Source organism: Pan paniscus, chromosome 2 (genome assembly GCF_029289425.2).
Source record: "Pan paniscus chromosome 2, NHGRI_mPanPan1-v2.0_pri, whole genome shotgun sequence".
Taxonomy (NCBI): Eukaryota; Metazoa; Chordata; class Mammalia; order Primates; family Hominidae; genus Pan; species Pan paniscus.
The window spans coordinates 136,709,415-136,736,047 of record NC_085926.1 but is presented as its reverse complement, the minus strand read 5'-3'; the positions used below and the strand labels follow the sequence as shown (position 1 = coordinate 136,736,047).

The following is a 26,633-nucleotide window of genomic DNA, read 5'->3' as shown; positions in this document are numbered from 1 at the left end:
TCCCATTGCACACGTGTGTGAGAGAGTGTATGTGTTGTAAGAATGTATGTGTATGTATGCTCTGAACTATTTGGTTTAGAGTTACCATATCTTTTTTTTTTTCTCATTAAACTTTGTTTTGATGGGTCTCAAAATTCTGTGACCGATTTTTGGTCCAGTTGTTTCCATTAAAAACTACTGATTTTAAAAGTTAATAATTTAAAACTGCCACATGCCAAAAAAAAAAAAAAAAAACCAAATGGTCCATAACACATTCTCCTTTTCTTCTGAGGGGTTTACAGTGCATTGTTATCATTAACCAGTCATTTACTATTAAACCTAAATGGCTGATTGAAACAAACATTTCTGAGGCTATTCTTCCACCACTGATTAAGACTCGGGTGGCAGGTATTAGGGATAATATTCATTTAGCCTTCTGAGCTTTCTGGGCAGACTTGGTGACCTTGCCAGCTCCAGCAGCCTTCTTGTCCACTGCTTTGATGACACCCACAGCAACTCTGTTTCATATCACGAGCAGCAAAATGACCCAGAGGAGGATAGTCCTAGAAGCTCTCAACATACATCGGCTTGTCAGGAACCATATCAACTATGGCAGCACCACCAGACTTCAAGAATTTAGGGCCATCTTCCAGCTTCTTACTAGAATGGTGATCAATCTTTTTCCTTCAGGTCAGCAAACTTGCAAGCAATGTAAGCTGTGTGACAATCCAGTACAGTGGCATAGCCAGCACTGATTTGGCCTGAATGGTTCAGGATAATCACTTGAGCAGTGAAGCCAGCTGCTTCCATTGGTGGGTCATTTTTGCTGTCACCAGCAACGTTGCCGTGATGAACATCTTTGACAGACACATTCTTGACATTGAAGTCCACATTGTCTGCAGGAAGAGCTTCACCCAAAGCTTCATGGTGCATTTCAACAGACTGCTTCAGTTGTAACATTGACTGGAGCAAAGGTGACCACCATTCCGGGTTTGAGAACACCAGTCTCCACTTGGCCTATAGGCACAGTACCAATATCACCAGTTTTGTAGACATCCTGGAGAGACAGATGCAAGGGTTTGTCAGTTGGATGAGTTGGTGGTAGGATGCAGTCCAGAGCTTTGAGTAGCATGGTTCCCCTGGCATTGCTATCTTTATGGGTGACTTTCTATCCCATGAACCAAGGCATGTTATCACTTGGCTTCAGCATGTTGTCACTGTTCCCACCAGAAGTTGGCACAAATGCTACTGTGTCGGGGTTGTAGCCAATTTTCTTAATGTAAGTGCTGACTTCCTTAATGATTTCCTCATATCTGTATTGGCTGTAGGGTGGCTCAGTGGAATCCATTTTGTTAACACCAATTAGTTGCTTCACACTTCAGCGTATAAGCCAGAAGGGCATGCTGACAGGTCTGCCCATTTTTGGAGATACCAGCTTTAAATTCTCCGACACCAGCAGCAACAATCAGAACAGCACAGTCAGCCTGAGATGTCCCTATAATCATGTTATTGATAAAGTCTCTGTCTTCTTGAGCATCAGTGATAGTCACGTAATACTTGCTGTTCTCATATTTTCATAGGGAGATACCAATGGTGATATCATGTTCATGCTCAGCTTTCAGTTTATCCAAGACCCAGGCATACTTGAAGGAGTCCTTTCCCATCTCTGTAGCTGCCTTCTCAAATCTTTTTTTTTGACAGGGTCTCACTCTGTCACCCAGATTGGAGTGCAGTGGTGCAATCGTGGCCCACTGCAGCCTTGACCTCCCCAGGTTCAAGTGATCCTTCCAGCCTCCCAAGTAGCTGGGAGTACAGGCATGCACCATTATGCCCAGCTAACTTTTTTTTTTTTTTTTGGTATTTTGTAGAGGCAGTGTTTCACCATGTTGCCCAGGCTGGTCTCAAACTCCTGAGCTCAGGTGATTTGCCTGCTTGGCCTCCCAAAGAGCTGAGATTACAGGTGTGAGTCATGGCACCCAGCCTAGGATCTTTCTTTTTGTGACCCCCCTTCTCCCCGAGAGTGTATATCTCCTTCATTTCTTTTCTTTTTTTTCCGAAGTGGAGTTTTGCTCTTGTTGCCCAGGCTGGAGTGCAATGGCGTGATCTTGGCTCACTGCAACCTCCGCCTCCCGGGTTCAAGTGATTCTCCTGGTCTCAAACTCCAACGTCAGGTGGGTCCACCTGCCTGGGCCTCCCAAAGTGTTGGGATTACAGGGATGAGCCACGGCGCCCGGCCATATCTCCTTATTTTCTTTTAATAGCTCCTCAGATATTTAGCAGATCACCTGAGGTTGACCCTTTAACTGGGAGTAGCTGGCTTACTGCTGGAATCAAGAATGTGAATCTCAACAGTCATCTCCTATATTATAGTATTGCTAGAGATAGGTCTGCAGCTCAGAATTCTCCCCAGTGCAAACCCAAGGACAGCATCCCTGGTCCTGTAGTTTGTCTTCTGGTGCTTCAGGCATTCAGGAGACCACCAGGCAAATGCTGATTTGCCCTCAAGGGAAATGCGATCCTGATTATCCATGCTTGCAGGGGGAGGATTATATGGATTAAACTAAATCCATGGGTAATCCAAAGGCTTTGTTTTAAACTACCCACATTCCTGACCACAGTTTTTTCTTGTATTTCTAATAACTAATTTATAATATTTACTGATTTCAAATTTATCTTCTTCTCCTGCCACTTAGAAGTAATGGCAGTTGTGAAGTTGAGAAAAGATGGAAGAAGGAGTTAGATAACCAGCAGATGATTTGGTATTAACTGGGTGGTTTAGCTACAGTGCTTTCTAGACCATGAAGACCTGAATTCCATGAATTCCTTACCTGCTGAGTCATTGGTAACTGTCAACAAGAGCTCAAACTCCATTTTGATACATTTGTACTTTACTTGCTTAAATGAATGAGCTCTTGTGATTTAAGTAATCAATATTTCAGATGATCAGAATTATAACCCGATTTGAAGTTTTCCTTTACTGTTTAATAAGTTAGCCTACTGATAGTTTTTTTATTTTAAAAAAATTTTTTCATTATTATTTTTTGAGACAGAGCCTCGCTCTGTCGCCAGGCTGGAGTGCAGTGGCGCCATCTCGGCTCACTGCAACCTCTGACTCCCTGGTTCAAGTGATTCTCCTGCCTCAGCCTCCCGAGTAGCTGGCATTACAGGCATGCGCCACCACGCCCAGCTAATTTTTGTATTTTTAGTAGAGACGAGGTTTCACCATGTTGCCCAGGATGGTCTCGATCTCCTGACCTCGTGATCTGCCCACCTCGACCTCCCAAAGTGCTGGGATTTCAGGCGTGAGCCACCTTGCCCGACCGTTGCTTTTTTTTTTTTTTCTGTAGCCAGTCTACTACTACATCTGACAAGTTACGTGTTCATAGTTATACAATAACTATTCATATTTCATTAAATAGTTGAAATATGATCACTTAAAATTGTTTATTCTTGATTTAGTATAGGCCTTGTATTTATTTATTTATTTTTTTAGGGATGGGGACTTGCTGTGTTGCTCAGCTGGCCTGTAACTCCTGGGCTCAAGTGATCCCCCCACCTCAGGCTCCAGAGTAGCTGGGACCACGGGCAGGTGTTGTATTTAGATTCTATTAAAGTCAGTGTTTTCTTGTAGCTTCATAAACCATTACAAATTGTTGCCATTGTGTTATCTGAAAAAAAATGTAGTTTGTTAACTAAAACGTTTTTCTGCAGTGATAAATATTGGCTTGAACCCAGGAGGCGGAGGCTGCAGTGAGCTGAGATCACGCCACTGCAAATATATATATATATATTTCATGTATATATATTTCGTATATATATTTCATGTATAAATATTTCATATATATATTTCATGTATAAATATTTCGTATATATATTTCATGTATATATATTTTGTATATATATTTCATATATATATATTTGCAGTGGCGTGATCTCGGCTCACTGCAGCCTCCGCCTCCTGGGTTCAAGCCGATTCTCCTGCCTCAGCCTCCCAAGTAGCTGGGATTATAGGCGCATGCCACACGCCTGGCTGATTTTTGTATTTGTAGTAGAGATGGGGTTTCACCGTGTTGGCCAGGCTCGTCTCGAACTCCTGACCTCAGGTGATCCACCCACCTCAGCCTCCCAAGGTGTTGAGCCACCGTACCTGGCTGCAGTTACATATTTTCTTTTTCTTTTATTTTTGAGACGGGGTCTCACTCTGTCGCCCAGGCTGGAGTACAGTGGCGTGAACTTGGCTGAACCTCCCGGGTTCCAGCTGTTCTCCTGCCTCAGCCTCCTGAGAAGCTGGAACTACAGGTGCATGCCACCATGCCCGGCTAATTTTTGTATTTTTTAGTAGAGACAGGGTTTCACCGTATTGGCCAGGCTGGTCTCGAACTCCTGATCTGCCATTCCTGACCTTGTGATCTGCCTGCCTCGGCCTCCCAAAGTGCTGGGATTATAGGCGTGAGCCACCGTACCCGGCCTAGTTATATATTTTCAAAAGTCAAGTTCCATATTTATGAGCTAGTTATCATTCCCCTTAAATTTTGAGCGAGAGTTCCTGGGGATAGCCAACTGGAATTCTTTTTTTTTTTCTGGAGACAGGGTCTTGCTCTGTCACCCAGGCTGGAGTGCAGTGGAACCATCTTGGCTCTCTGCAGTGTGGACCTCCTGAGCTCAAGCGAGCCTCCCCAGTATCTGGGATTATAAGTGTGTGCTACCACATCTGGCTACTTGTTGTATTTTTCATGGAGAAAGATTTTGCCATGTTGCTCAGGCTAGTCTCAAACTTCTGGGCTTGAGTGATCTGCCAGCCTCAGCCTCCCAAAGTGCTGGGATTACAGGTGTGAACCAAAGCACCCGGCCAAGCTGTCTTAACTCTTGATGTGCACATTCACCCACCATTCCATTATTAATATTTTTCCTTTTTTTATTTTTATTTTTATTTTTTGAAATGGAGTCTTACTCTGTTGCCCAACCTGGAGTGCAGTGACACCATCTCGGCTCACTGCAACCTCTCCCTCCCAGGTTCAAGCGATTCTTCTGCGTCAGCCTCCCAAGTAGCTGGAATTACAGGTGCCTGCCACCACTCCCAGCTAATTTTTGTGTTTTTAGTAGAGGTGGGGTTTCACCATGTTGGTCTGGCTGGTCTTGACCTCCTGACCTCAGGTGATCCACCCATCTCGGCCTCCCAGAGTGCTGGGATTACAGACGTGAGCCGCCATGCCCAGGCTATTAATATTTTTTCTAACTGAGGAGCTTCTGGGTTTTAGGTCTTCATTTTGCTCACAAGTATTGTCTAATATCTCTGTAATTTGTACATGATGGTCCAGTGGCTCCTGACCTCAGGTGAGCCACCCGCCGCAGCCTCCCAAAGTGCTGGGATTACAGGCATGAGCCACCCTGCTCAGCCCTGAGCATTAATTTTGTTTTTGTTTTTGTTTTTGTTTTTGTTTTTTTGAGACGGAGTCTCGTTCTGTCGCCAAGCTGGAGTGCAGTGGCACAATCTCGGCACACTGCAACTTCCAACTCCCGGGTTCAAGGGATCTCCTGCCTCAGCCTCCTGAGTAGCTGGGATTACAGGCACGCACCACCACGCCCAGCTAATTTTTATATTTTTAGTACAGACGGGGTTTCACCATGTTGGCCAAGATGGTCTCGATTTCCTGACCTCGTGATCTGCCCGCCTCAGCCTCCCAAAGTGCTGGGATTACAGGCGTGAGCCACAGCGCCCAGCCCCCATTAATTCTTTTTGTAGGCATTATCCTATTGGTATACTCACATGTGTGGAAAATCATGTATGGTGAAGGCTATTTGTTGCATTATTGTTTATAATGGCAAAATTCCTGAAGTAACTTAAATGTTTTTCACTAGGGGAATTACTTTAAAAAAAATAGGACGTTCCTATGATTGAATGCTCTGTAGCCATTTAACAGAATGAAGAAAGTGGACCAGGCACGGTGGCTCATGCCTATAATCCCAGCATTCTGAGAGGCCGAGCTGGGTGGATCATCTGAAGTCAGTAGTTCTAGACTAGCCTGGCCAACATGGTGAAACCCTGTCTCTAATAAAAGTACAAAAATTAGCCAGGTGTGGTGGTGCACACTTGTAATCTGAACTACTTGGGAGGCCGAGGCAGGAGAATTGCTTAAGCCCCGGAGGCAGTGGTTGCAGTGAGCTGAAATTGCACCACTGCACTCCAGCCTGGGCAACAGAGCAAGACTCCATCTCAAAACAAACAAACAAACAGAATGAAGAAAGTGTTTATGTACTGATGTGGAATCATTTTACCACATAAATGAGTTAGGTTAAAAAACCACAAAGGTGTGGTTACAATATGTGGGGAATACTATCATTGTTATTACATTTATTCCTATTAATGAGTAATGTAATAATATTGTAACAGGAAAATCTGAGGTGATGTTTGAATTGAGATGTGAAAGGTGAATTATGTAGGTCAGTGTTTCTCATCTGGGGTTGGGACTGATGTTTAGGGGCTGTTTCAGGAATGAGAGCAGGGGACGATTTTAGCTTGTACAATTATTGGGGGATGTATTAGCATTTAGTGTGCAAAGACCAGTCATGTTAGCCTTAGTAATATAAAGTGTGCAACAGTCTTGCAAAGCAAAGATTTGTTTTGTGTCCTGTAAGATCATCAATTTTCACTTCACATAGGTGAAAACCTATTTGTTTTAGTCCGTAACAGTGGATCTCAACTCTGGCTGCACATCAAAATAACTTGAGAAGGCTTTATTGATTGATTGATTGATTGATTGATTGAGACAGAGTCTCGCTCTGTTGCTCAGGCTGGAGTGCAGTGGCACAATCTCAGCTTACTGCAGCTTCTGCCTCAGGTTCAAGCGATTCTCCTGCCTCAGCCACCCAAGTAGCCCGAGACTACAGACACTTGTGACCATGCCCAGCTAATTTTTGTATTTTTAGTGAAAATGGGGTTTCACCATGTTTTCCAGGTTGGTCTCAAACTCCTGGCCTCAAATGATCTGCCCGCCTTGGCCTCCTAAAGTGTTGGGATTACAGATGTGAGCCACACCATGCCTGGCCTACTTAGGAAGTTTTTAAAAGATGATGAGGCTGTACCTCATACAAATTATATAAAAATCTTTGAGATGATACCTCGGCATCAGTATTGTTTAAAAATGTCCTTCTTATTCTAATGTATAGCCCAGGTTGAAACCATTGCCTAAATCCTAACTTCATTTTACACATAAACAAAATATAAAAATGGCATGGTTTTAATATTCAGTTTTCCCAGAATTCACCTTCTTTGGAAATCTAGAGGAGATTATGCTTTAGTTTGTTCAGAACTTTACCAAGAGTTATCTTTCTAAAATTTAAAATTTATGTCACCAGTGGCATATGTTGGTAGTGATTTTTTTTTTGGAGACGGAGTCTCACTCTGTCGCCCAGGCTGGAGGACAATGGCGCAATCTCGGCTAACTGCCACCTCCGCCTCCAGGGTTCAAGTGATTCTTCTGCCTCATCCTCCTGAGTAGCTGGGACTACAGGCACGTGCCACCATGCCTGGCTAGTTTTTGTATTTTTAGTAGAGACGGGGTTTTACCATGTTAGCCAGGATGGTCTCGATCTCCAGACCTTGTGATCCACCCACCTTGGCCTCCCAAAGTGCTGGGATTACAGGCGTGAGCCACCGCGCCCGGCCCGGTAGTGATGTTTAATCACCAAGACAATATGTGCACATCAGTCTGCCTTTGTAGCTGTGATATTCAGTAATTTTAAGTTTAGGTTTAAGCTTCGACTACCTTTTTATGACTTATAATGTAGTCGTACCAGAGCATTTACCATTAGCATATATATAATTTTGTACTAAGTTATATTCCTTTTATTTCTCTTTATATTACAGTTAAGACTCGATATAACATATACATATATGTAACTAAAGTTTTGTTTAGTTTGTATTATGTATACATTTTGTTTCCAATGGTAAAGGGATGTTATGAAATATTTATTATTTTAAAAAAGGAAGCATTGAGTCCAGCACATGGGAAGGCTCTTTAGCAGGAGGGAGCCTGGCATTTTGGAGGAACTAAAAGGAGGCCATTCTAGCCTGAGAGGAGAGAGTGAGGTCAAGAGGTGTGTAGGATAAGGGTGTAAGATGAGCCAAAAAGAGAGGTAGAGTCCATGCAGCACCTTGTAGGCTGTGGGAAGGATCTTGGAGAGTTGTTTGACTGGAACAAAAGCTGAGGCATTGTGAGCTGTAGAGTTGCTTGACCAAGTGGAATTTATAGCTGAAATGGACATTAAAGAGCATATAGTTAAACCATCTTGTTTTACAAATAAGAAAAAGGAAGTTAAGGGAACTTTCCCAAGGTCACACAGTGAATAAATGAGCTAGAGCCAGAACTTGATGACACAGTTCTTTGTTTCTGCCTGACTGCCAGGCAGAGGAGTTAGATTTTAGACATTTAGGAGCATATTGGGTTTTGAGCAAGAGAATTCCAGGATGGAGATGGCTGCATGGCTGTGTGCAGGCTGGAGGCAGTGAATAATAGGGAGTCATGAAGTCAGGACCTCCATGATTTTATTCTCTGGTCAAACTGAATCACTAAATATGAGTTTCCATCTTGACTATTATTTTAAATAGAGACAGGGTCTTACTATGTTACCCAGGCTGGACTTGAACTCCCAGGCTCAAGCTATCGATAGCTCCCACCTCAGCCTCCTGAGTAGCTGGGACTACAAGCATGTACTACCACGCCCAGCCCCATCTTGACTTAAGCTCAATTATTTAATAGCTTTTGTTTTCCTTATTAGAGATGGGATCTCATTCTGTTGCCAAGGCTGGAGTGCAGTGGTGCAGTCATAGCTCACTGCAGCCTCAAACTCCAGGGCTCAAGTACTTGCTCCTCCCACTTCAGCCTCTGGTGACTCGGGAGGCACAAGCCACTGTGCCTAGCTAATAGTTTTTTGTGTTGGTGTACCTGTCTCCCCTTCTAGAACGTATACCTTTTACTTCCTATACATTCTGGCCCAGTGCTTTATTTATATAAAGTATTGAGTTTTACTTGTGAGTTCCCGTAGCATCAAGGTTTGAATTGGGCCATCAGCCTACTAGCATCTACATTTTATGTTGCTGCATTGACTCTTTACCTGGTTGTGTATTTTGGCTCAGTAGTTTTAGGGGTGCCTGCAAGGATTAATTAATTAATGCCCTTCTCTACCAGCATATTTTAATTATTCTACTTTTTTTTTGAGATGGAGTTTCACTCTTGTTGCCCAGGCTAGAGTGCAATGGCGTGATCTCAGCTCACCGCAACCTCTGTCTCGTTGGTTGCAGTGATTCTCCTGCCTCAGCCTCCCAAGTAGCTGGGATTACAGGCGTGCGCCACCAGGCCCGGCTAATTTTTTTTTGTTTTTGTTTTTGTTTTTGTTTTTTTTTGAGATGGAGTCTCGCTGTCGCCCAGGCTGGAGTGCACTGGCGTGATCTCGGCTCACTGCAGGCTCTGCCCCCCGGGGTTCATGCCATTCTCCTGCCTCAGCCTCCTGAGTAGCTGGGACTACAGGCGCCCGCCACCTCGCCCGGCTAATTTTTTGTATTTTTAGTAGAGAGGGGGTTTCACTGTGTTAGCCAGGATGGTCTCGATCTCCTGACCTCGTGATCCGCCCGCCTCGGCCTCCCAAAGTGCTGGGATTACAGGCGTGAGCCACCGCGCCCGGCCTTTTTTTTTGTATTTTTAGTAGAGACAGGGTTTCTCCATGTTGGTCAGGCTGGTCTTGAACTCCCGACCTCCAGTGATCCACCTGCCTTGGCCTCCCAAAGTGCTGGGATTACAGGCGTGAGCCACGGCGCCCGGCCAATTACTATACTTTTAAGTTGTGCTGAAAATAAGGAAATACATAGGACCTCTAAGGTTTAGATCTTTTTCAGAATGATTTTTTGTGTATTTAATTCTCTGTAATATTAGCCATGGATTGGTCCTATTATGGTACATCATCTGCTCACCCAAATGAGGTGAATAAACTCTCAGAATTCTTGATACCATTTGGTGACTCACAGTGAGGGTAGGCTCATTGTTACTAGCAATTAACTGACAATCTCCAGTGAAACTGTCACCTTGTGGTTTCTATTTTTTATTTTTTTAATTTATATTTATTTATTTATTTATTTTGAGACAAAGTCTCACTCTTGTCCCCAGGCTAGAGTACAATGGCATGATCTTGGCTCACTGCAACCTCTGGCCTCCTGGGTTAAAGTGATTCTCCTGCCTCAGCCTCCTGAGTAGCTGGGATTACAGGTGCTTGCCACCATGCCCGGTTAATTTTTGTATTTTTAGTAGAGATGGGGTTTCACCATGTTGGCCAGGCTGGTCTCGAACTCTTGACCTCAAGTGATCCACCCGCCTTGGTCTCCCAAAGTGCTGGAATTATAGGCGTGAGCCACCACGCCCGGCTGGTTTTTATTTTATTTTAATTTATTTACTTTTTAGAGACAGTGTTTCACTCTGTTGCCCAGGCTCACTACAGCTTCAATCTCCTGGTCTCAAACAATCCTCCCACCTCAGCCTCCCATGTAGCTGGTACCACAGGCACGCGCCACTATGCCTGGCTAATATTTGGATTTTTTGTAGAGATAGAGGTTTCGCCACATTGCCCAGGCTGGTCTCAAGCTACTGAGCTCAAGTGATCCACCTGCCTCGGTCTCCCAAAGTGCTGGCATTACAGGCATGAGCCATTGCACCCAACCCACCTTGTGGTTTTTAACTACCTTATTCAAATATGTAAAAAGATTATCACTGAGTGTGTGTGTGTGAGTGAAAAATACCTAAAAAGAGGAGCAGTTGCTGCCATGTATTGAGGATTTTTTTGTGCAGGCACCAGGCTAAGTGCATAATTATTTATTTGAATGCAATTTATCCCTTGGTATCTGTGAAGGATTGGTTTCAGGATTCCCTGTGGATGTCAAAATCCATGGGTGCTCAAGTCTCTTAGATAAAATGGTGTAGTATTTGCATGTAACCTGCACACATTCTCCTGTATACTGTGTACTACTGTATGTTCTAGAGATAACCTGTGCATTTATGAATAATTTATGAATATATACATGTAAACCCCCACTCTCACAAATGGCAGCATAGCATGGTCATTATTCTATGTCTTCTCTTATCACTTAATATATTTGATGCCATGTATCTGTAGTTGTAGAACTGCTTTATTCTTTTTTCAGGACTGCTTTGTATTGTGTCAATGTAACATATTTTTTCTGTATTTATATATGGATGGATGTTTAAATTGTTTCTAATCTTTTTTTTAATTCTTTTTCTTCTTTTTTTTTCTTTTGTAACACCAGGCATTAAGAATTTGTAATCTTTTGTTATGGTTTTGACTAGTTTTTTTTTTTTTTTTTGAGACAGGATGTGGTTCTGTCACCCAGGCTGGAGTGCAGTGGCACAATCTTGGCTCACTGCAACTCTGCCTCCTGAGCTCAAGGCATCCTCCCACCTGAGCCTCCAGAGTAGCTGGGACTGCAGGAATACACCACCACACCAGACTAGTTTTTGTATTTTTTTGTATATATATATATATATATATATATATATATATATTTTTTTTTTTTTTTTTTTTTTTTTTTTTGAGACGGAGTCTCGCTCTGTTGCCCAGGCTGGAGTGCAGTGGCGCGATCTCGGCTCACTGCAAGCTCCGCCTCCTAGGTTCATGCCATTCTCCTGCCTCAGCCTCCTGAGTAGCTGGGACTGTAGGCGCCTGCCACCACGCCTGGCTAATTTCTTTTTGTATTTTTAGTAGAGACGGGGTTTCACTGTGTTAGCCAGGATGGTCTCGATCTCTTGACCTCATGATCCGCCTGCCTTGGCCTCTCAAAGTGCTGGGATTATAGGCGTGAGCCACCGCGCCTGGCCAAATTTTTGTATTTTTTGTAGAGATGGGGTTTTGCCATGTTGCCCAGGCTGGGCTAGAATTCCTGAGCTCAAGTGATCTGCCCACCTTGGCCTCCCAAAGTGCTGGGATTACAGGTGTGAGCCATGCCTAGGCGGTTTTGACTAGTTTATTATGGCCAAATTTGAGATCAACCTTTGGAACATATATGTGGAGACAGAGACAAAGGATAACGGTTGAGTGGAGGAAGGAAGGTGGAGGGTTGGGGAAATCTAGAGAGAGCTAGAAAAAGTAAAGGGAAGAGATATTTAAGGAGAGAGGAATAAAGAATAGGAGTGAAATAGCCCTGGTCTTCCCAAGGCTGATACTGAAACCCAAGACTCAATTTTTTTTTTTTTTTTGAGATGGTCTCACTCTGTCACCTAGGCTGGAGTGCAGTGGTGTGACCTCAGCTCACTGCAACCTCCACCTCCTGGCTTCAAGTGATTCTCCTTCCTCAACCTCCCTAGTAGCTGGGATTATAGGCGCCCACCACCACACCTGGCTAATTTTTGTATTTTCAGTAGAGTCGTGGTTTCACCATTTTGGTCAAGGTGGTCTCAAACTCCTGATTTCAAGTGATCCTCCCGCCTGGGCCTCCCAAAGCTCTGGGATTACAGACATGAGCCACTGCACCCACCCAACTCAATCTTTCTATGACTGTCTTGGAACCAGACTGTTTGAGTTTATAGTTATTAGTCATGTGATCTTGGGCAAGTTGTCTTTTCTTTCTGTCCCTCCATGTCCTCTTAAAAATGGGAGAAATGGGATTATACCTCATCATCTCATCATGTGTTGATTCATGTAGAGCTGTTAGTATAGTATCCACATTGAGAAAGCTTTCTGCTCCTTTCCCTGTCCCCAACTTGGCTCTTAATTCAGCCTTTTTCAGCCCAGGTGTATTCCTCCTCCAAACCATTTAGGTTGTGGTAAGGGCCCCACTTGTGTATCTTACACCTTTGTTAGCTTTTACCCCATTTCTTTGGAATGCTCATATCTAATTGTTTACCCCACCTGAGGATGAGGAATCATCTCTTGTAATGTCTTGTATAATTTAATTTCTGCTATCACCACCACTAAAACACTTGACATAATGCCTGGTATAGAGTAGGCCCTTAATCGGCCGGGCGCGGTGGCTCACGCCTGTAATCCCAGCATTTTGGGAGACCGAGGCGGGCAGATCACGAGGTCAGGAGATCGAGACTGTCCTGGCTAACATGGTGAAACCCCGTCTCTACTAAAAATACAAAAAATTAGGTGGGTGTGGTGGTGGGCGCCTGTAGTCCCAGCTACTCGGGAGGCTGAGGCAGAAGAATGGTGTGAACCCAGGAGGCGGAGAGATCGTGCCACTGCACTTCAGCCTGGGCGACAGAGCAAGACTCTGTCTCAAAAAAAAAAAAAAAAAATAGAGTAGGCCCTTAATCATGTGTGAATTAAACTGAAGAAAGACTTTGGCCTTAGAAACATTTAGCTTGGACAAGCTAACTTTTTTAGCTTTGACTCTGAGGTTTTTTAGATCTTTGGGAACTGTATCACTTAAGTGTGTCTTAACTCTCTGGGTGAACCATAGTCTATGAGTACGAAATGCTGGGGTAGAGCAGAGGGATTCTCTTGACAGAAAAGCTGATGTGGTCCTAAATAGCATTGGTAGAATTGTAGCCCCTCCTAAAAAGGAATGATGTTCAGTTCTAGACACCATTAAAAAATTTTTTTTTTCTTATTTTGAGGTAATTGTAGATTCACATGCAGTTGTAAAAAATAATACAGAGGAATCCATTATCCTTTACCCATAATACTCCAGTGGTAACATCTTGCATAACTATGGAAAGATACCACAGCCACGAAACTGACTTGGCTATAGTTCATATATCTTACTCACATTTCACCAGTTTTACATTCACTTATTTCAGTGTGTATTTAGGTCATTCAGTTTTATTATATATATAGATTTGAGTGACCACCACCACCGTAAAGTCACAATAGTTCCATTACAAGAGTCTCTCATTCTGGCTGGGTGTGGTGGCTTACACCTGTAATCCCAGCACTTTGGGAGGCTGAGGTGGGTGGATCACCTGATGTAAGGAGTTCGAGACCAGCCCGGCCAACATGGTGAAACCCCATCTCTTCTAAAAATACAAAAAATTAGCTGGGCGTGGTGGCACATGACTATAATCCCAGCTACTTGGGAGGCTGAGGCAGGAGAATCGCTTGAACCCGGGAGTCAGGGGTTGCAGTCAGCTGAGGTCATACCATTGCACTCCAGGCTGGGTGACAGAGTGAGACTTTGTCTCAAAAAAAAAAAAAAAAAAAGCCAGGCACAGTGGCTCATGCCTGTAATCCCAACACTTTGGAAGGCTGAGGCGGGCGGATCACGAGATCAGGAGTTCAAGACCAGTTTGACCAATGTGGTGAAACCCCATCTCTACTAAAAATACAAAAATTAGCCAGGAGTGGTGGTGCGTGCCTATAGTCCCAGCTACTTGGGAGGCTGAGGCAGGAGAATCGCTTGAACCCAGGAGGCGGAGGTTGCAGTGAGCCAAGATCGCACCATTTGCACTCCAGCCTGGGTGACAGCGAGACTCTGTCCCAAAAAAAAAAAAAAAAACCTCTAATTCTACCTTTTTATAGCCCCAGTCACCTCCCTCCCACCCTTTCTAACCTCTGGCAGCCACTAATCTGTTTTTTATGATTTTGTCGTTTCGAGAATGTTATATAAATGAAATCATCTAGGAGCTTGGCTTTTTTCTTTTTTTAGAGATACGGTCTTGCCCTGTTGCCCAGGCTTTAGCGTAGTGGTACGATCATAACTCACTGCAGCCTCAAACTCTTGAGCTCAAGCAATCCTCTGGCCTCAGCTTCCCAAGTAGCTGAGAATTACAGGCATGTGCCACTACACCCAGCTAATTTTTTAAAATTTTTGTAGAGACAAGGTTTTGCCACAGTTCCCAGGCTGGTCTTGAACTCCTGGGCTCCAGTGATCTTCCTGCCTTGGTCTCCCAAAGTGCTGGGATTACAGGCATAAGCCACCATGCCTAGCCTGTTTTTTTTTTCAGTCAGCATAATTCTCTGAAGATCCATCTAAATTGTTATGTTTATCTGTAGAAATTTTCTTGCATATCAGGGCCGGGTGCAGTGGCTCACACCTGTAATCCCAGCACTTCGGGAGGCCGAGGCGGGCAGATCATGAGGTCAGGAGATCAAGACCATCCTGGCTAACACGGTGAGACCCCGTCTCTACTAAAAATACAAAAATTAGCCAGGTGTGGTCGCAGGCGCCTGTAATCTCAGCTACTCAGGAGGCTGAGGCAGGAGAATCGCTTGAACCTGGGAGGCGGAGGTTGCAGTGAGCCGAGATTGCGCCATTGCACTCCAGCTTAGGCATCAAAGTGAGACTCTGCCAAAAAAAAAAAAAAGGAAATTTTCTTGCATATCAATAGTATAGTTACCACATTTAGAAAACTTAACATTGGTATTGTTACCTAATATATAGTTTATATTCCAATTTTACCAATTATGTATTTTTTTCCCACAATAATATTTTTTAGTTGTCCTTAGTGGTGCCATGACAGTGTCTTAGACTTTTTTTTTTTTTTTTTTTGGCAGAGTCTTGCTCTGTCACCCAGGCTGGAGTGTAGTGGCGCAATCTCGGCTCACTGCAACCTCTGCTCACTGCAACCCTCGCCTCCCAGGTTCAAGCGAGTCTCCTGCCTCAGCCTCCTGAGTAACTGGGATTACAGGCACGCACCACCATGCCCAGCTTCTTTTTGTATTTTTAGTAGGAACAGAATTTCGCTACGTTGACCAGGCTGGTGTCAAACGCCTGACCTTGTGATCTGCCCATCTCGGCCTCCCAAGAGTACTGGGATTATAGGCGTGAGCCACCGCGCCCGGCCGACATTTATTTATTTATTTATTTTTTGAGACGGAGTCTCGCTCTGTCGCCTAGGCTGGAGTGCAGTGGCACGATCTCGGCTCACTGCAAGCTCCGCTTCCCGGGTTCATGCCATTCTCCTGCCTCAGCCTCCCGAGTAGCTGGGACTACAGGCGCCTGCCACCATGCCCAGCTAATTTTTTGTGTGTTTTTAGTAGAGCTAGGGTTTCACGGTGTTAGCCAGGATGGTCTCAATCTCCTGACCTCGTGATCCATCCACCTTGGCCTCCCAAAGTGCTGGGATTACAGGCGTGAGCCACCATGCCTGGCCCAACATTTCTTGTTTTTGATGACCATGACAGTTCTGAGGAATACTGGTCAGTTGTTTTGCATAATGTCTTTCAATTGAGTTTTTCTGATTTTTTTTTTTTAATGATTAGACTGGAATTACGGGTTTTTGCGAGGAAGACCACGGAAATAAAGTGCCATTTTTCTGACATGATATCAAAAGTATATACTAAAAAATGAATTATCGTTGTTGATGTTGTCCTTGATCAGCTGGCTGAGGTAGTTTGTTAGGTTTCCCTGCTATAAAGTTACTCCTTCCCTCTCCTTTTCATATTATACTTTTTGGAAGGAAGGCACTATGTGCAGCTCACACTTAAAGAGTGGGGCGTTATAGTTCCTTTCCTTGATGGGGGTGTATCTACACAAAGTATTTGGAATTCTGTGTGGGAGATTTATTCTGCCCTCCCATTTATTTGTTTAATCATTTACTTATATCAGTGTAGACTTGTAGATATTTATTTTGTACTTTGGTTTATAATCCAATACTTTATTACTTTGTTGCTCAAAATATTCTAGCTTTGGCCATTGGGAGCTCTTTCAGTTTGCCCTGGTCCCTTTCATGATTTCCTATCATTGTGTGTGTGTGTGTGTTCGTGTGTGTGTATGTGTGTGTTTGAGCACTTTTTTAGTTACATTACTACAAGATATTCAAGGCTTACTTTGTATATTTCTTACCTCATCCTAGGATCAGTCATTTCTCCAAGGGAACTGGTCCCTTTTATTGGAGAACAGTGTTAGAAACTAAGAGCTGAACATAATGTGCACTCTTTATTACTGGGGTATCTGCTTCTAAGATCTCTCAGCTGATAGAACAAGGAAATATATGTGAATACTATATACATATGTCTATAAATTTATCCATACTTAACTATGTCTGTGTTAAGCTAAACATTAGTTTATACTGATGTTTCTTTTTTTTTTTTTTTTTTTTGAGACGGAGTCTCGCTCTGTCGCCCAGGCTGGAGTGCAGTGGCGCGATCTCGGCTCACTGCAAGCTCCGCCTCCCGGGTTCACGCCATTCTCCTGCCTCAGCCTCCCGAGTAGCTGGGACTACAGGCGCCCGCTACCACGCCCGGCTAATTTTTTGTATTTTTAGTAGAGACGGGGTTTCACCGTGTTAGCCAGGATGGTCTCGATCTCCTGACCTCGTGATCCACCCGCCTCGGCCTCCCAAAGTGCTGGGATTACAGGCGTGAGCCACCGCGCCCGGCCCTATACTGATGTTTCTAACTCCAGTCCATTCTCGCTTCCTCTTCTTGTTTAACTGCTGTAAACTCCTACTCCAATAGTGAAAAATCTGGCTTTTAATTTTCTTTTTTTTGAGGCAAAGTCTCGCTCTTGTCCCCCAGGCTGGAGTGCAATGGTGCAATCTTGGCTTACTGCAACCTCTGCCTCCCAGGTTCAAGTGATTCTCCTGCCTCAGCCTCCTGAGTAGGTGGGATTTCAGGCGCCTGCCACCATGCCCAGCTAATTTTTGTATTTTTAGTAGAGACGGGGTTTCACCATGTTGGCCGGGCTGGTCTTGAACTCCTGACCTCAGGTGATCCGCCCGCCTCGGCCTCCCAAAGTGCTGAGATTACAGGCGTGAGCCACTGCGCCCGGCTTAATTTTCTTAATCGTATCTTTCACAGAAGTTGTAAGTTTTTTTTTGAGACAGAATCTCACTCTGTCTCCCAGGCTGGAGTGCAGTGGCGCAGTCTCGGTTCACTGCAGTCTCCGCCTCTCGGGTTCAAACGATTCTCCTGCCTCAGCTTCCTGAGTAGCTGGGATTACAGGTGCGCGCCACCATGCCCGGCTAATTTTTTTTTGCATTTTTAGTAGAGATGGGGTTTCATCATGTTGGCCAGGATGATCTTGAACTCCTGACTCCAGATGATCCACCCGCCTCGGCTGAGATTACAGGCATGAGCCACCGTGCCCGGCCAGAAGTTGTAGGTTTTAGTAAAGACCAGCTTACCCATTTTTTTTTTCATAGATCTTGCTTTTTGGTGTTGTATAAAAACTCATAGCCAAACTGAAGATCAACTAGATTTTCCCTTTAAACAGCAGAAATAAATAGTTTTAAATATATAAAATGTATTAGTATATGTTATATAGTCTAATATATTCACATATAAAACTTATATTTTATATTCATATATAAAACATTATATATAGTGTGTGTGTATATATATAGAGAGAGAGAGAGAGAGAAAAGGAGAGAGAGAGAGAGGGCCTAGATTTTCTCCTAATTTTTTTTTGTTTTGAGACAGAGTCTTGCTTGTTGTCCATGCTAGAGTGCAGTGGCATGTTCTCATCTTACTGTTACCTCTGCCTCCCAGGCTCAAGCGACCCCCACCCCACCTCAGCCTCTTGAGTAGCTGGGACTACAGGTGTGCATTCCCACACCTGGCTCTGTATTTTTCTTTGTAGAGACACACTACTTTGTAGAGACTACAAAGTTGTTCAACAACTTTGTAGAGTTGTAGAACAACTCACCTTGTTGCCCAGGCTGGTCTTGAACTCCTGGGCTCAAATGATCTTCCTGCCTTGGCCTCCCAAAGTGCTGAGGTTACAGGTGTATGCCACTGCACCTGGCCTTCTAAATGTTTTATAGGTTTACATATTACATGAGAGGTTGTTTTTTGCACTTCTTTTAACTGAGATTTTGACTGTTGTCAATAAGTAATATATTTCCCCCCTTTAATTTCTTGGATGGGACATGGGGTTCCGTCAGAAGTTTTATAGTTAGAAAAAGAAATGGTAAAATGAAATTTTGGAACTTGCTGAGCAGTGGATAAAAAGCTCTGTTAATTTTGGAATTCAAATACCATATGTCATAGGGAGAAAATAAATGTATCTTTTCCTAGCCCTCAATCTGATTGAGGGAACATGACATATATAAGAAAAATAATCAGCACTAAAGGCAACATGTGGTGTAGTGCTTAATTGTGTTTTTAAAAAAAACCCTCGAGTTTATGAGGAGATCAAGGTCAGTGTGAGCTGGACTAGTAAGAGAAGGCATCTTGGAAGCCAGACCTTTTTTTTTTTTTTGAGACAGGATCTTGCTGTCTTCCCCAGGCTGGAGTGCGATGACATGATCATAGCTCACTGCAGCCTCAACCTCCTGAGCTCAAAAGCGATCCTTCCACCATAGCATCTCAAATAGCTGGGACTATAAGTGCCACCACCATGTCTGGTTAATTTTTAAAATTTTTAGTGTAGATGAGATCTTGTCATGTTGCCCAGGTTGGTCTTGAACTACTGGACTCAAGTGATCCTCCCACCTTGGCCTTCCAAAATGCTGGGATTATAGGTTTGAGCTACTGTTCCCACCACACCTGGACTTTTCTTTCTTTTTATAGCTGCACAACATTCCGTTATGTGGATGTACCATAGTGCATCTAACCAGTCCTCTGTTGACAAACTTTAAGAAAGTTTATAGTGTATTGGCATTACAAGCAGTGCTGTAATGGATAAATAAGGTTTATTTTATTATTATTTATTTTATTTTTTTGAGACAGTTTCACTCTGTTGCCCATGCTGGAGTGCAGTGGCGCAATCTTGGCTCACTGCAACCTCCACCTCCCATGTTCAAGTGATTCTTCTGCCTCAGCCTCCTGAGTATCTGGGATTACAGGTGTGTGCCACCACACCTGGCTAATTTTTCTATATTTTGTAGAGACGGGGTTTCACCACGTTGCCCAGGCTGGTCTCGAACTCCTGAGTTCAAGCAATTCTCCTGCCTGGGCCTCCCAAAGTGCTAGGGTTATAGGCATGAGCCACTGCACCTGGCCTGGATAAATAAGATTTAGATTTGACTTTGAAACATTTGGTTCATATCCTGTATTATCCCAAGATACAGATTGTGACCAGAAACAATGAAGGCAAATTGACATATTTTCTGTAATAAGTGGCTCATATTTATAACAGTAGTTAACACATCCATATGTATGCATATAATTTATGTATTTGAGGGCACTACTGCAAAAAGCTATAGGAGCTGTGGAATGCTTGCGCATATTATAAAGTTTAAAAATACAAGTTTATTATGGAGAGTAAGCCTCTTATCCCCTGCCTAGAATCTGCAATATTCCAGTTTCTTGTATTTTAAGGGTGGTATTCTTCAACGTCCAGCTGTGTACAGTATCACCATTGGCAAGTTGACTTATTTCCCGGGGTGATTCCCATCCAAGAAATCTCTATTTTCTCACTATCCTCCTAATACAAGCTTATTTTGCTGCTGGCCATTCCAGCTGTTTACATTCTGTTGGTCTCTTTTCAAGTCTAATTTTTCTAGAGCAGTCCTGAATAAGCAGGCCTCAATTTCTTTGAGGTTCAGAGCTTCCTCTCTTCAGTTCTAGCATTGTCCATACAACTATGTCACTCTTGGAAATCCCTGTTCTGCTGAGCATGTTTAGTTATCATGTGGGTGAATAATATAACAGTGATCTTTTTTTTTTTGAGATGGAGTCTCACTGTGTCTCCCAGGCTGGAATGCGGTGGTGGGATCTCAGCTCACTACAACCTCTGCCTCCTGGGTTCAAGCAATTCTCCTGCCTCAGCCTACAGAGTAGCTGGGACTACAAGCGTGCATCACCACACCTGGCTAATTTTTGTATTTTTAGTTGAGACGAGGTTTTGCCATGTTGGCCAGGCTGGTCTCGAACTTTTGACCTCAAGTGATCTGCCTCCCTTGGCCTCCCAAAGTGCTGGGTTACAGGTGTGAGCTACCTCACCCGGCCGATTTCTCTTAGAGTCTGAGAATATCACTGAAGATTTAATAAATAAACCACTGATATGTGTATAATTATATTAGCACAGCTTTCTCAATCTTGTAGAAACTATTGCTCTGCTGATCTAATTAAGGAAGTTCTGATCCTTTTTGTAAGGGGAAGAATCCTTTAAAAATGGGAAGATGGGGCCGGGCGCGGTGGCTCATGCCTGTAATCCCAGCACTTTGGGAGGCCAAGGTGGGAGGATCAGGAAGTCAGGAGATTGAGACCATCCTGACCAACGTGGTGAAACCCCATCTCTACTAAAAATACAAAAATTAGCCCGGCATGGTGGGGCATGCCTGTAATCCCAGCTACTCAGGAAGCTGAGGCAGGAGAATCGCTTGGACCGGGGATGGGGAGGTTTCAGTGAGCCGAGATTGCGCCACTGCACTCCAGCCTGGTGACAGAGCGAGACTCTCTCAAAAAACAAAACAAAACAAAACAACAACAACAAAAGAGAAGATGTACATCCTAAATCTGTTTTTGTTTTTGTGTTTTTTGAGACGGAGTCTCGCTCTGTGGCCCAGGCTGGAGTGCTGTGGCGCGATCTTGGCTCACTGCAAGCTCTGCCTCCCGGGTTCATGCCATTCTCCTGCCTCATCCTCCTGAGTAGCTGGGACTACAGGCGCGTGCCACCACGCCCGGCTAATTTTTTTGTATTTTTAGTGGAGACGGGGGTTTCACCGTGTTAGCCAGGATGGTCTCAATCTCCTGACCTCGTGATCTGCCAACCTCGGCCTCCCAAAGTGCTTGGATTACAGTCGTGAGCCACCGTGCCCGACCCCTAATTCTGTTTTTAATAAATACTGATTTTGTTGTTGTTGTTGTTGTTGTTTGTTTTTGAGATGGAGTCTCGCTCTGTCACCCAGGCTGGAGTGCAGTGTCACGATCTCGGCTCTCTGCAACCTCCGCCTCCCGGGTTCAAGGAATTCTCCTGCCTCAACCTCCCGAGTAGCTGAGATTAGGTGCATGTGCCACCATGCCTGGCTAATTTTTTTATTTTAAGCAGAGACGGTTTTGTCACGTTGGCCAGGCTGGTCTCGAACTCCTGACCTCAGGTGATCCGCCTGCCTCTGCCTCCCAAAGTGTTGGGTTTACAGGCGTGAGCCACCACACCTGGCCAAATACTCAGGTTTTTTTTTTCTTTTTTTGAGATGGAGTCTTGCTGTGTCACCCAGGCTGGAGTGCAGTGGCACGATCTCAGCTCACTGCAAGCTCCGCCTCCCGGGTTCATGCCATTCTCCTGCCTCAGCCTTCCGAGTAGCTGGGACTACAGGCACCCACCACCACGCCCAGCTAATTTTTTTGTATTTTTAGTAGAGACGGGGTTTCACCATGTTAGCCAGGATGGTGTTGATCTCCTGACCTCGTGATCCGCCCACCTTGGCCTCCCAAAGTGCTGCGATTACAGGTGTGAGCCACTGTTCCCGGCCATACTGAGTTTTCTAAAGGCTGCTTACAGTATACTTTGGAAAGAAATTGTAAAATTAAGAATTCTTAAGCAATTGCGTCTTGCATTTAGTGATTCAGAGTTACATTTTAGCTTATTTTACAGCGATTTTGTTCTTAAGAGTTGATAAGGATATCAAATCAGAATGAAAACATCATTGTGTCCTCTTAATTTAAAAGCCATAGTTTCCAAGCTTTTTGCTCTTTTGTTTTTTTTGAGACAAGGTCTCTGTTATTCAGGCTGAGTGCAGTGGCATGATCATGGCTCACTGCAGCCTCGACCTTCTTGGGCACAAGCGATGCTTCCACCTCAGCCTCCTGAGTTGCTGGGACTACAGGCTTGTACCACCTCGCCTGGCTGATTTGTAATTTTTTCGGAGAGAGGGGCTCTTGCTCTGTTGCCCAGGCTGGTCTTGAACTCCTGGGCTCAAGCCATCCTCTTGCCTTGGCCTCCCAAAGTGCTAGGATTATAGATATGAACTACCATGCCTGGCCTGTTTTTTTCTGAAATATTCGTGTATTTTTTCTCTATAAGAGGCCAAGTGATTTGTGAGGTTACTTCTTCTTTTTTTAAAAAATTTTTTGTAGAGGTGGAGTCTTGCTATGTTGTCCTGGGCTCAAGCAATCCTTCTGCCTCAGCCTCCCAGAGTGCTGGGATTATAAGTGTGAGCCACTGCACCTGGCCTGTCAGTCAGGTTGCTTCTATACCTATTTTCTTATCTAGAATATGTGGTAACAGTATTAACCTGTTTGTAAATTATCTAACAATAATTGAATGCTTTATGTATTGATGTGGGCCTCCAGTGAATTGATTCTGGTCAAAATTCACACCTTTGGAATGTCAAATTCATTCTGCTGAGAGGCTGGAGCTTTCCTAGATAGACAAGCCACAGAGACTTTCTGAAAATCAAGGTAGAGAGCCTAAGCATTTTAGAGCTTCATGTTGTGTTTGAGAATGGAGGCCCAGAGAAGGAGGCCATCAGCTCCAGTGACTTCCCTAGTGCCTTCATGGTAAAACTCAGCATAGAATTTTCCCTCCACACCTGAGCCTCTTCCAAGAGCTTCTTTCATGTCTTGGCTTGTGTGACACCTTGCCCCAGCCTCATCCCAGGACTTTTCTGCAAAAGGAATTCTTTTCCCTTGGCCCACGTGCTGCTGCAGATATCCAGTTAATGAACAATCTAGATATATTTGTTAAGCATCAAGGTACTGGCCACGTGTAATAATAAGCAAGAGAGGCAAATGTGTGTCCTGTGTTCAGTAATGCTATCTGAACACAGATGTTTCAGTGTTTACTTGGTTTGGGAGGATAGGGGTCATTCATAGAAATGGAAAGAGGTATTGATTTAGAAACTAATGCAAATAAAGACAGGAAAATATGTTTTCTCATATTCTAATTTGACAAAATTTAAAATATACATAAGTTTCATAAGGTGAGAATACTTATTTATGTTCTTTCTTAGTCATCCAGTCTCTGGAACTCTCCCTGCCTTGACACCACTTCCCTTCCCAACCTTTTTAAAAACAGTGGTTTAATTGTCTGCTTGCAGAGGTGGATACTTTTTATTCTGGTGGAAGACTGGAGCAGTGGGTGTTTGTTTACAGTTTAAGATGCCCTTTAGGATCTGCTTTCCTTGTTCCCTCAGGTCTGAACTTTCTGAAAAGTTCTGATCTAATGTGGTCATACCAGGTTTGACTATATCTTTTATTCTACTTCTGGCATTGCTGTCAATTTATCATAAGATTTTTCTTTTGTACATTTCTTTTAGCTAAAGAGTTGGCCATGGGAAACTCCGCTTTATTCACATACACCTTTATATTAATGTATTAGAGTGTATAAATATTTTCCTATATCCATCATTTATTCATGGAACATTTTTGAGAGGATATGTATTGTGTGCTGTATGAGGCACTGGGGGTGCAAAGTTGAAGAAGATTCATGGCTCATGGTTTTAGTTTTAAGAAACCTCAAGAGAGACTGGCAAATGAACAGATAATTCTGATATGTTGGGGTAAATACAAATGATAGATAGAGATCCTATCTAGGGTATTGTGGACCACAGAATAGAGCAGGATTGGTACTCAAAATACAGTATGGGGACCCTGAGAGGTCCCTGAGCTCTGGAAAGTCAAAACTTTTTTTTAAAGTAACAATACTAACATTATTTGCCCTTTTTTCTCTCTTTTTTTTTTCCCCTCACAAATTAACAATGGAGTTTTCCACAGGCAAGGGAACTTGTAATATCTCAATAGAGATGAGAATCCCTCCCTCTTGCCCTCTTTCCCTCCTTTCCTCCGCCACTCTTTCCTTTCCCCTTTCTACTTTCCCCCTTCCCTTTTCTTTCTTTCTTTTTTTTTTTGAGATGGAGTCTTTGTCACACAGGCTGGAGTGCAATGGCGCGATCTCGGCTCACTGCAACCTCCACCTCCTGGGTTCAAGCAGTTCTTCTGCCTCAGCCTCCCGAGTAACTGGGATTATAGGCGCCCGCCACCATGCCTGGATTTTTTTTTTTTGTATTTTTAGTAGAGACGGGGTTTCACTGTGTTGGCCAGGCTGGTCTTGAACTCCTGACCTCGAGTGATCCACCTGCCTCGACCTCCCAAAGTTCTGAGATTATAGGTGTGAGCCACTGTGCCTGGCTCCCCTTTTCTTTCCTTCTTTCTTTTTCTTCTTTTTTGTTTTTGTTTTTAGAAACAGGATCTTGCTGCTTCGCCCAGGCTGGAGTTCAATGGCACCATCATAGTTCACTGCAGCCTTGAACTATGCTCAGGTGACCCATCTGCCTCAGCCTCCCAAGTGGCTAGGATTACATGTGTGCACCAACACACCCAGCTAATTTTTTTCTTTATCTTTTTTTTTTTTTTTTGAGACGGAGTCTTGCTCTGTCACTAGGCTGGAGTGCAGTGGCCCAATCTCTGCTCACCGCAACCTCTGCCTCCCGGGTTCAAGCAATTCTCCTGCCTCAGCCTCCCTGGTAGCTAGGACTACAAGCACGCGCCACCATGCCCAGCTAATTTTTGTATTTTTAGTAGAGACAGGATTTCACCATGTTGGCCAGGATGATCTCTTGACCTCCTGATCCACCTGCCTCGACCTCCCAAAGTGCTGGGATTACAGGTGTGAGCCACCGTGCCTGGCTAATTTTTTATTTTTATTTTTTTTTAGAGACGAGATCTGCTACATTGTCCAGGCTGTCCTCCAACTCCTGAGCTCAAGCAGTCCTCCTTCCTTAGTGTCTCAAAGCTTTAGGATTACAGGCATTTGCCACTGCACCTGCCCTGTGACTGTTTTCAACTATAAACATACCTATTCTGTCATTCTTACAACTTTGAATATAGGTAATTTTATCCATTTAATGCATTGATAATGGCGGTGGCATGATCCAGAAGCACACAATGAACATAAAATGGGGAGGCTCTGATATTTGATACAAATTGCTATGGTACAACTGCTCATTCCTGTGTAGATTATTGTTATTTAAAAAATAATACTCTCGCTATATCACCTCATTTCATTATAATGGGTACCTGTTCTACTTGCTTTTCTGACTTGTCATCTCATTTTTACTGTGCCTAGAGAATTTTGTTAGAAGTCTTACCCCTAATTACCTGTTTGAGAATAGGTAAACTTTTATCGAACTTACTGTAATAAGTAGGCTACATCCTACATAATGAATTGAGTAAGAAGAAAGAGGACATGGGGGTTTTTAAAAAATGTTTCCTGAATCTATTCTTTTTTAGTGTGAAATTTATATGTATGTGATTTTGAAATAATTCAGAATTAATAGAAAAGTTAAAAAATAGGCCGGGTACGGTGGCTCACGCCTATAATCCCAGTACTTTGGGATGCCTAGGTGGGTAGATTACCTGAGGTCAGGAGGTCCGAGACCAGCCTGGCCAACATGGCGAAAACCCATCTCTACTAAAACTATAAAAATTAGCTGGGCGTGGTGGCGCACACCTGTAATCCCAGGTACTCAGGAGACTGAGGCAGTAGAATCACTTGAACCTGGAAGATAGAGGTTGCAGTGAGCCAAGATCACACCACTGCACTCCAGCATGGGTGACAGAGTGAGACTCCGTCTCAAAAATAATAATAATAATAGAGTTGTAGCTGGGTGCAGTGGCTCAAGCCTGTAATGCCAGCACTTTCAGAGCCTGAGGTGGGAGGATTGCTTGAGCCCTGGAGTTTGAGACCAGCCTGGACCACATAGTAGACCCCATCCCTACAAAAAAAAAAAAGTCGGGTGTGGTGGCACACGCCTGTAGTCCCAGCTACTCAAGAGGCTGAAGTGGGAGGATCCCTAGCCCAGGAGGTCAAGGCTGCAGTGAGC

The 26,633-nt window shown here is 43.8% G+C and overlaps 1 protein-coding gene and 1 pseudogene across 5 annotated transcripts in view; one reads left to right on the top strand and one right to left on the bottom strand.

The window, feature by feature from the left end:
• The window catches only part of PIK3CB (phosphatidylinositol-4,5-bisphosphate 3-kinase catalytic subunit beta), a 182,228-nt gene that overhangs the window by 8,050 nt on the left and 147,545 nt on the right, over positions 1-26,633 (top strand). The window lies entirely within an intron of this gene.
• LOC100983487 (elongation factor 1-alpha 1-like) lies at positions 393-3,734 on the bottom strand (annotated as a pseudogene).